This window comes from Perognathus longimembris, chromosome 3 (assembly GCF_023159225.1).
Source record: "Perognathus longimembris pacificus isolate PPM17 chromosome 3, ASM2315922v1, whole genome shotgun sequence".
Taxonomy (NCBI): domain Eukaryota; kingdom Metazoa; phylum Chordata; class Mammalia; order Rodentia; family Heteromyidae; genus Perognathus; species Perognathus longimembris.
In genome coordinates this window covers 112,037,838-112,047,660 of record NC_063163.1, presented here as the reverse complement: position 1 = coordinate 112,047,660, position 9,823 = coordinate 112,037,838, and the positions used below count along the sequence as shown (strand labels likewise).

General features: G+C 42.9%; 1 protein-coding gene across 2 annotated transcripts in view; it reads left to right on the top strand.

The window, feature by feature from the left end:
• Positions 1-241: 241 nt before the first annotated feature.
• Positions 242-9,823, top strand: part of Rdx (radixin) — a 62,432-nt gene continuing 52,850 nt past the window's right edge. The window contains exon 1 of one of the 2 annotated variants that reach the window (XM_048343799.1): positions 242-432. The gene's annotated coding sequence lies outside the window, so the exon portion shown is untranslated. The remainder of the gene's footprint in view (positions 433-9,823) is intronic. The other variant, XM_048343798.1, reaches the window with a different exon arrangement.

The window sequence follows — 9,823 nt, the reverse complement described above, 5'->3', positions numbered from 1 at the left end:
CGGGGTTTCCCCAACCTCACCCCAGAACCGCGCGCTCCGCGGCCCGAGGCGGCGGCCTCCTTCTCCACCCCCCCCACACCCCGGGCGCGCGCGCGCGCAGCCTGTGGCGGCGCCGGGGCCCAGGACCGACCCCGCCCTGACGGCGGCCGCGGCGTTGGCGCTCAGGCCGCGGCGCCAGGCCCGTTGGCCGGCAGGGGGAGGCGGGGGGCGCGGGGCGGCCCCGCCTTTCCCCCTGAGGAGGCGCCGGGCGGCCATATTGCCGAGCTGTCTGCGGCGGCGGCGGCGGCGGCGCCTGCTCCTTCCTTCCCCGGTGGCGGCCGAGCGCTCGCACCACCGCCTCGCTCGCTCCGTCTCCCTCCCTGCCGGCAGCCGCGACGCCCCGCGCTCCGCCTCAGCCACTCGGCGGCGGGGCAGGAACCGCTCGCTCTCGGGGTAAGCCGCCGGCGCCGTCCCTTCCCCCACTCGCCGTCCGCGGGCTCCGCCGACGCTGAGGTGGCGGCGGCGGTGGCCGCGACAAGTTCCCGAGGCCCCGCGCCGCGCGGGCCTTGACGCGCCCCAGCCGGGAGCCGCCATGGCCGACGGCCTGCGGGGACGCGCGGGAAGCGCGAGGCCCCGGGCCCGGAGATGCCCCGCGCCGCCCCGCGCCCGCCTCCGGGCCTCGGCGTCCCCCCGGGCTTGGGTCCCCTCCCGCCGCCGCCGCCGCCGCCGCCGCCGCCGCCGCCGCCGCCGCCGCCGCCGCCGCCGCCGGGCCTGAGCTCGGGCTCGGGCTCGGGCGCGCGCGGCCCGGGGGCCGTCCAGGGAGGGCGTTGGCCGATCCCTACCCCCCGCCCCGCGACCTGCAGTCTGAAAGTGGGGTGTCGGGTTACCCGGCGGCGTGCGTGCGTGCGTTGCGGGGTTTGGGGTGCAGGCCCCGGGTCGCCCCCCAGTTCCTGGCCGTCGGCGCTACCTGCTGCAGCGGCGGGCGAGGGGGTGCGGGCGGCGGCGGGGCCCTGGAACTTTTTTCCTTGGTCCTGAGTCTGAGCCGCCCACCGGGAAGTTGGAAGAGGGGGCGTCACAGACCGGGTGTTCCCCCCCCCCCCCGCCACTCTCCTGGAAGGGTTCCGAACTCCATTCCCGAGCCAACTTGGAGCGCGCGCCGGGCGGGCTGGCCGCCTTCCCGGGGCACCTCGGTGCCTGCGCACGGAGACGGAGGGCCGGCGGCTTTCGGCGCGCCCGGTGGGGTTTGCTTTGCTTTTTTCCTTTTTGGTCTGGGTCGGCCTTTTTCCAAACCCTTCTTGAGATTGCACATCTGTTCATCAAAGTATATGGTTTGAAATACAAATGAGATTTTTTTTTATGAAGAAGAGATGTTGGGGTGGGGGGCTCCCCCATCTCCCCCCACCAGGCTGTCCGGTGGCACAGAGACAGGGCATGATGTAAATTAAAAAAAAAAAAAAGCCTGACGATAAGGGTTTATTTGATACGCGACTACTGGGACACAGACATTGTGATCTATTGTTGACTGAGCGTACTTTTTATTCATTTATTTATTTATTTTAGAACACTAAATACTCTTTTTTTCTAGGATGGACTGTACTGGGGATGAACAATTGCCCTGTTCTTTTTTGTTGGATAAATAATAGCTTAATCCCTTTGCCAGCAGCAAAATTAGATTTGAGAAAAGGCTAATACTTTGGGGTTGCGGGGTTTTTGTTTCTTTTTAAGATCAGAATTTTAATTCTTTACTCAAGTGTTCGTATGAAATCTTCGAGAACAGTCATGATTTTGAATTATGACAAAATGTAGATTACTCCTTTTGAAGTTAATGGTGTACTGTAAAAAGGATTGTACTTTGTTTCTCTACTCACTTGAAAATATATTTTGAAACGTGAGCAAGTGATATACTATTAGTAAGGAATGAATAGACATTGAAATGCTTTAGTTTTTGTTTTGTTTTAAAGAGCTAGAATTTGGTGATGGCATTTAAAAATGTTAAACACTTGGTTTTGTGAGATGTTTTTAGGTCCTTTATCCTATAGTCACACATGAGTTTGTAGGAGAGTCCCAAAAGTGTTTGTGGAAAGATGTAATTAATTTCCCTGTCGGGATAATGCGTTGAATCTGTTGTCCTCTTTTTAAAAAAATTGTTATTATTACTTAACTGGAAATAAAGTTTTTTTCTCTGTGATGCTAAGAAACAGCAAGTTTTGCTGTGCTTTCCCTCTTCTGCTAATTGTCAAGTAGTCCTGGGGATGGGAACAACGGTTTTTTGTTTATTGCTTCACCATTCCCAAGAGCAGAATTGGGAGTTTTTATTATTCACTTTTTATCTTTGGTAGGCTGGAGACAAAAGTCTTTGTGTCTTTTACTTTCAGTTCTCAAATCTCTAATGTAACCAACTGTACTATCTGTGTTGAACCGATGGTGGGAGTTGCTGGGTTTTGATCCATTTTAAAATTTAATAATGCCTTTGAACTAGGGCCACTTAAATGGGAGCAAATTTGAGCCCATATTACCCAAAGATCACCTAGGGCAAAGATTGCCTAGGGCAATAGGTGGCATAAAAGTTGGAAATACTGATCAGTGCTGGAGGGTAGAGAATTTTGTCATTTTGCTGTGAATTTAGAAGTCTAGAATGTCACCTAGTGACTCCCCCATAGATGGATCACTGGTGGGGGTGCTAGTTTACCCTGACGCTACCTCTGGCTACAGGATTTGGTGGAGCTGGATTGTGTTTCTATAGACTCCACCCTTACAAGGTTATTTTAAGTTTCCTCCTGTTAATGATCACTGCTGGCTCTTGAGGGAACCTCCCTGACCGCTGTAGCCAGGAGGTAAGCATACTAATTTCTTTGGTAGTAGAGGTACCCATTCCTACCTCAGAGTTATATCTCAACCTGTTTTAGAGAAATCTTGCCCAGTCTTTTCCCCTTTTCTCTTATTTCTGGAGATTTAATTAACTCAGGAAGGACTTGACACTGGTTGGGCAAGTGCTGTTTGTCTTGAGTCACACCCCCAATTTAATTTTGGGTTTTTTTTGCGGGGGGGTGGGGGTGGGGGGGGAGAGGGTTTCTTGCTAACCTTACTGGTGTTGGCCTCAAACTTCATTCATCTGCTTGCTGAGTAGCTGAGACAGATCTATGCCACCAACCCCACCTCTAGTTCCTGATATATTCCTTAATGTTTATATTGAATGTACATTTTAAAGCATTTTTAAAAAATAGAATATACTTTTGGCATAGCTATAAAAGTTATGTTTAGTTCAATATATCTTTCTAATTATATTTAGAAAGATGAAAAGGAAAGTGTAAAAGTTGTCTTCATTATCTCTCTGTAATTCAGTTTGATAATAAAAAAATATATATATAGTAAAAAAAAAAGTTGTCTTCATTGCCAGAACTCCTGTCCTGGTTTTTTAATAACTGCCATTAGCAATTCCTAGTTTATAGAAAATGGTAGTGCTGAAACAAGTATAAACATACTTTTAATCCTTCACTTGTGATCTTAAAGTTGGTTAAGATTACGTTTTTCAGATGTTCATGCTATTGAAATTATGCAATTTCCTAATGTAATTCTCAGAAGTGTTTGTGCAGATTTTCTTTTTTTTTTTTCTTTTTGCCAGTCCTGGGCCTTGGACTCAGGGCCTGAGCACTGTCCCTGGCTTCTTCCCGCTCAAGGCTAGCACTCTGCCACTTGAGCCACAGCGCCGCTTCTGGCCGTTTTCTGTATATGTGGTGCTGGGGAATCGAACCTAGGGCCTCGTGTATCCGAGGCAGGCACTCTTGCCACTAGGCCATATCCCCAGCCCCTGTGCAGATTTTCTTGATTAGTGATTTAAAGTGAAGGTCAATTTTTTTCTTCTTGAGTTTGGTTTATAATTGACAATTTAATAGTCATATGATAAGTATCTTAACTGGAAACTCTTTAGGAAGGAATAGTGAACTGTATGATTCGCTGCTTTATTTCTGCATTCTCTTCCATAGTGAACTCTAGAGCCAACTTCCTGGAAGGGATGGTTTCATTCAGGTTGGCTATTGTGTAAGACACCCTCTGCCCCACTTATAGCAATCCTTGCTTAACTACTTAGTTTTTCTACAAATGTTAAAAGTTTATAGATTCTATAAATAAAGTAATCTTTACATCAAAAAATGATGTAATGGTAAAGAAATCCAGCCAGGTGTGGTGGCAGGTCTTGAGTTCAAGACCAACCTAGGCTGCTGAATAGTGTGACTCCACCTAAAAAAAATGGGAGCTACTACTCTTCCTAATACATATTCATATGAAATAAATAGTAAGTTGACTTGGGAAGATGTTTTCTATTACCCATTTAGAATAGGGGTCCGCCTAACTATGGGCAGTGGGTTGAATCGGCTGTTTGCCTGTTTTTGTAAATGAAGTTTTATTAGAACATGTACATGCCATTCATTTGCTTATTATCTGTGGCTACTTATGAGCTTGATGAAAGGCCCTTAAGACTTAACAAAATGTGAAGTAGTTACTCTCTGTCCCTGAAAAAGGGAGCTAACTTGGCTAGAAAAAAAAAATCCTTCGAAAAGGTACTGTTACTGTATGGAAGAAGGAGGTGCTGTATTTGCTAGGATGACAGAATTTATAAAGCTAGTAAATTTAGTAATGGACAGACATTCCCCTCTCCATGTTTCGGTTGTCTATGGGCTTTTAGGACCATAATATTTCATTTGTGAAAAGTTGAAGCCAAATAGGACTAGCTGGAAGTGAGTTTGTGAGCCATCTTCAGTATTGAGCCCTTCTTTACATTATTTAAGATGTTTTGGCTGCAAATAACAGAGAATAATCTAGCTTAGCTAATGAGGAAATTTAATATCTTACATAATAAAGTTCAGGGGCTCAAGGAATGGATCATTAGTGACACCCATTCTCCTTCCAAAATAGATGTTGCAAGGACTAGCATCTCCTCCAGATAGTATCCAAAAGAATGTGAGACATGTGCCCCAGTGGTGTCTTCTTTATCTCATTGGCCAGGTTCAGGCATATTTCTTAGCAGTCACTGGCACAGGTAATTGAATTGCTCTTTCTTGTAGTTCTGCTCCCATTAGATTCTCATTAGTCATAAACTGAATGTCTTTAATTCTTCCCTCAAACCAAATGAGATCAAAGATGGATCTGTCATACATAATCATATACCATTTAGCACCAATGTGTGAGTTTACATAATTTAAATTGTGGAATGATAAACACTAACTTCTGTTTAAATACTTGGTAAAATATGGTCCCTGGGCTAAATGTAGCTTACTGGATGTTTTTGTAAATGTTTCATTTGAACACATTATATAGCTCATTTGTTTACTTAGTAGCAAAGTAGTTCAACAAAAAAACTTAAAAAACCTAAAATGTTTGCTTACCTGCCCTTTAGAGCAAGTTTGCTGACCTCTTATTTCAAAGAACCAGTCCTATCCAGGCAATTGTTACCATGTGCCAAATAGTCTCTGCACTGTAGGATGGAAAGATGCTTTAGGTATGGAGGTGTCTACATTTTACAATGAAGAGACAGACTCTGTATTATGTATCTGAAAAAATATACTGATGCTATTGTAGTGGTATAAATTTCTGCTAGTTGTTATAACCAGAGTAGCTATATTTGTTGTAAGAAAAAAAATCCTTTATAAAGGGAAATGGAAGACATAGGAAGTCTCAGCTGTGGTTAATTGGCCTTTGGATCCTTAGGCCTTTATGGAATGTGTAGGATGGGTTGAAGTTTTGTTAGCACTTTTGGTGTTTAAGTTGCTTAAAAATTCTGAGCATAGAAAAGCTAGAGAAACAGTTTGGTTATTAAGCAAAGGTTTGAGTACCATAAACCAAATAACCACACATGACAATTAAAGTCATTAATTACGTCAGATTATCTGGTCTTCAGATTTACCTTGGTTGTTAAATTAACTGAGACTGAAACAGTTTTGGTGTGGTGGCAGCTCATCAGTACTCCTGGCATCCCTGTGGGGCAGAGGCAGGGTAGGACAGCTGTCGGGCAGTTAGGGGCAGGAGGCGTAGCTCAAGCAGTAGTGTGCCTGTCCAGTGATGCCAGGCCCCAGATCAAACTCCAGTGCTGCCCACTCCTCACTTAAGAGTAGAGAAAGTTAAGATAATTAAATTTCAATTAAATTAAGAAATGCTAGAATTTTTTTCTCTATTTTGAGCGAACAGGTGAAATACATAAATATTTGTTAAACATCTTTGAAATGTAATAGCTCAGGTAAATTATGTATTAAGAAGACACAAACATGAATTTAGCTTCAAATTAAAGGTGTACCTTGAGACAGGTCTAGGTTTCTTAACTTTGCATGTGATATTTTATAAATTATTTTGAATCACTAAATTGGCTCAGGTTTATTTTTATTTGTGTGGGGTGGAGAGGGGTTGAATTCAAGGCCTGGAGAGTGTCCCTTAGCTCTTTGCTTAAGGCTAGCATCCTCCAACTTGAGCCACGGCTCCACTTCTGGCTTTTTGCTGGTTAACTGGTGATAACAGTCTCACAGATTTTCTTGCCTGGGCTAGCTTTGAACTGTGATCCTCAGATCTCAGTCTCCTGAGCTCATGTGAGCCACTGGTACCTGGCTCAAATTTATGTTTCAATTGCATTTATATATAGTTCTGTTGTATAAAATTTGAGGTAGAATTCTTGCACATATAGTGAGATGTTGATATATAAAAGTTCAGCGTGATGTAGTTTTGAAATTGTTATTTAAGTTACAAACTTAAGAGTCAGACACTTATTATGCTCTGTTTCTGTACATCTAAATATCCTTTAGAAAACAGTACCTGTTTTTACCTAGTGGTAAGGAGTGGCTAGTTACAGATTCCGCCTCCCCAGGTATCCCTTTCATATAAGTGTTAACTGTTTGTCCTTAAGTACAAAAACACAATACTTGACAACAGTCCCTCTGGAGTATGGTAATCCATCATGCTATCTTTTGCATAATTTTAATAGGATAATACTTTGATTTTAATCATTTGCTATTGTAAAGGATTACTGCCAAGGATATTATACTAGAGATTTTTTTTCTTTTATTTCCCTGAGGGTTTATTCCAGAAGCAAAATTTCCTGTTCAAAAAAGCTGTGTAGCTTTTGTTATAGGCAGCTTAGTTCCTAGAAATACAGTCCCAGTTTATGTTAATATCAATAATATTTACCTAATTGCTTATCTTTGCAACATTGATTGGCATATACAATGCTTAATTTCCTAGCATAATGAAGACTTATATTAAGTGCGGTATTAAGTGTTTTTTGCATAGCAACGTTATTATGGCTATTGCATTGTTATGGTATAATTTTGATACTTTATTCAGCTTTTGTAGAATTTAAAATATATTTACCTGCTTATCATAATCTATATACTGCCTTTAGTTACAGTATTTCTTCAAATCTAGATGGGGTGTGTGTGTTCTGGGTTTGAACCCAGAACCTAGTAATCACTTATTTTTTTTGCTTGGTTAGTACTCTACCACCAGGCTTCCAGTGTTGCATTTCTTTGGGTGTAGTTACTGGGGCTTGAACTCACGTTCTGGGCATTGTTCCTTAACTTTATTCACTCAAGGCTGGTGCTCTTCCACTTGAACCACAGTTCCACTTAGGGCTTTTTGGTGATGAATTGGAAATGAGTCTCATGGACTTTCTTGCTTGGGCTGGCTTGAACCATGATTCTCAAATCTCATCCTTCCGAGTTAGCTAGAATTATAGTAGTGCTCTACCACCTGAGCCACAGCTCCACCTCCTGCTTTATGGTGATTAATTGGAGAAAAGAGTGTTACAGATTTTCCTGCCCAGTCTGGCTTTGAATCTTGTTCCTTATATCTCAGTCTTCAACCACCTGTGCCTAGCTGAAAAAACACATTTAGAAGTTAATTTGTGCCCTCCTTTGTAAAGGCCTGGACTCTTGTCATACTGAGCAAGTAGATTTGTGAGAGATTGAGAAGGCTTAATGTGTATGTTGACCTTTGGTATGTTCTTTTATGTCAACAGAAAATCTTGAGAATACTAAAGATAAATAGAAAAAAAATTAATGTTTTTAGATTTATTTAGCAGGATTTTTTTGTTTGTTTGTTTTTGGTTTTGCCAGTCCTGGGCCTTGGACTCAGGGCCTGAGCACTGTCCCTGGCTTCTTTTTGCTCAAGGCTAGCACTCTGACACTTGAGTCACAGCGCCACTTCTGGCCATTTTCTGTATATGTGGTGCTGGGGAATTGAACCCAGGGCTTCATGTATACAAGGCAAGCACTCTTGCCACTAGGCCATATCCCCAGCCCCTAAATAGAAATTCTTACACTAGGCCATATCCCCAGCCCCTAAATAGAAATTCTTAAACTAGAAAGTAAAGCAGATTAAAATGTAAAGGAATCCCTATTACAGCTAGCTTCTCAGAAGAGGAATAGTTTAGAATTCTGCACGTGATTAAATTATTGCTAAAAGAAAATTATTCACTAAAAGATAAGTTCTGAAGTTAAACTCATCTGAAAACATGTAAATAAGACACTATCATTTTATAGTACACATCCATGGAATAATCACAATGAACCTCCCCCCCCCAGTACCATTAAATGGGTGCTAATAAAATACTAAACTATAAAGCACACAAAAACACCTTGGCATTTTATTATAAGAAGCTGGGAAGGCCTAGTTCATTTCTATCATTAAGGAGGCTAAAGTGAGTGAGAGTAGAGAGATGATGAGAATCATGGCTTAGTTTGTTCTAACCAGCAACTGTGTTTTCATTTCTATCTGAACAGTCACAAACTGATAACAAAATAAACATAATGGAGCCCTCCCAAATGAGCTATTCCTATTGAAAAATAAACTTTGAAGTAAACAGCTAAAAAAAGAATCAACTTTTTGCTCTAACCCTTCTGTGGGAAAACTTAAAGATTTCTTACTCATTAAAAATCATGATTGGAGGGCTGGGGATATAGCCTAGTGGCAAGAGCACTTGCCTCGTATACATGAATCCTTGGGTTCGATTCCCCAGCACCACATATACAGAAAATGGCCAGAAGTGGCGCTGTGACTCAAGTGGCAGAGTGCTAGCCTTGAGCGGGAAGAAGCCAGGGACAGTGCTCAGGCCCTGAGTCGAAGGCCCAGGACTGGCAAAAAAAAAAAAAAAAAAAAAAAAAATCATGATTGGAAACATTTTTAAATGTTCATTGTTCAGTTTTAACTGAACAATGAAGGAATAAAGAATATATAAAAACTTAAGCCACTAAATGATACTTAGAAAAAGGGTGTGGCTACAATTTCAAATGTAGGGAATATAGGTTTTTTTTTTTTCCCTCCCACTCAAAATAATTCTCAGGAAAGGAGATTTGTGCTTGTATGCTGTGATCTTTCCTTGCCACGAGTCTGCACCTTACAAAGACAGTTGTTTGAAATCATTCATGGCATGGAAGCTGCGAAAGCAGGGCTTGTGTGACAGGTGACTCAAACATAAAAAAGAGACAAATTAGGTAACAAAAGCAAAAACTTGAAATGCAGCACTGGAGTTAGAGCACAGACATTTAGAAACGTATACAAATGGGTAAGGTTCTAATATATCTTCTGTCTTTGGATAAATTTTTTTTTGGCCAGTCCTGGGCCTTGGACTCAGGGCCTGAGCACTGTCCCTGGCTTCTTTTTGCTCAAGGCTAGCACTGCCACCTGAGCCACAGCGCCACTTCTGGCCATTTTCCGTATATGTGGTGCTGGGGAATCGAACCCAGGGCTTCATGTATACGAGGCAAGCACTCTTGCCACTAGGCTATATCCCCAACCCCTTTGGATAAAATTTTGAGTAATTGTATAATATAGTCATTTAATGCTAATATCATGATTCAAGTAGTAG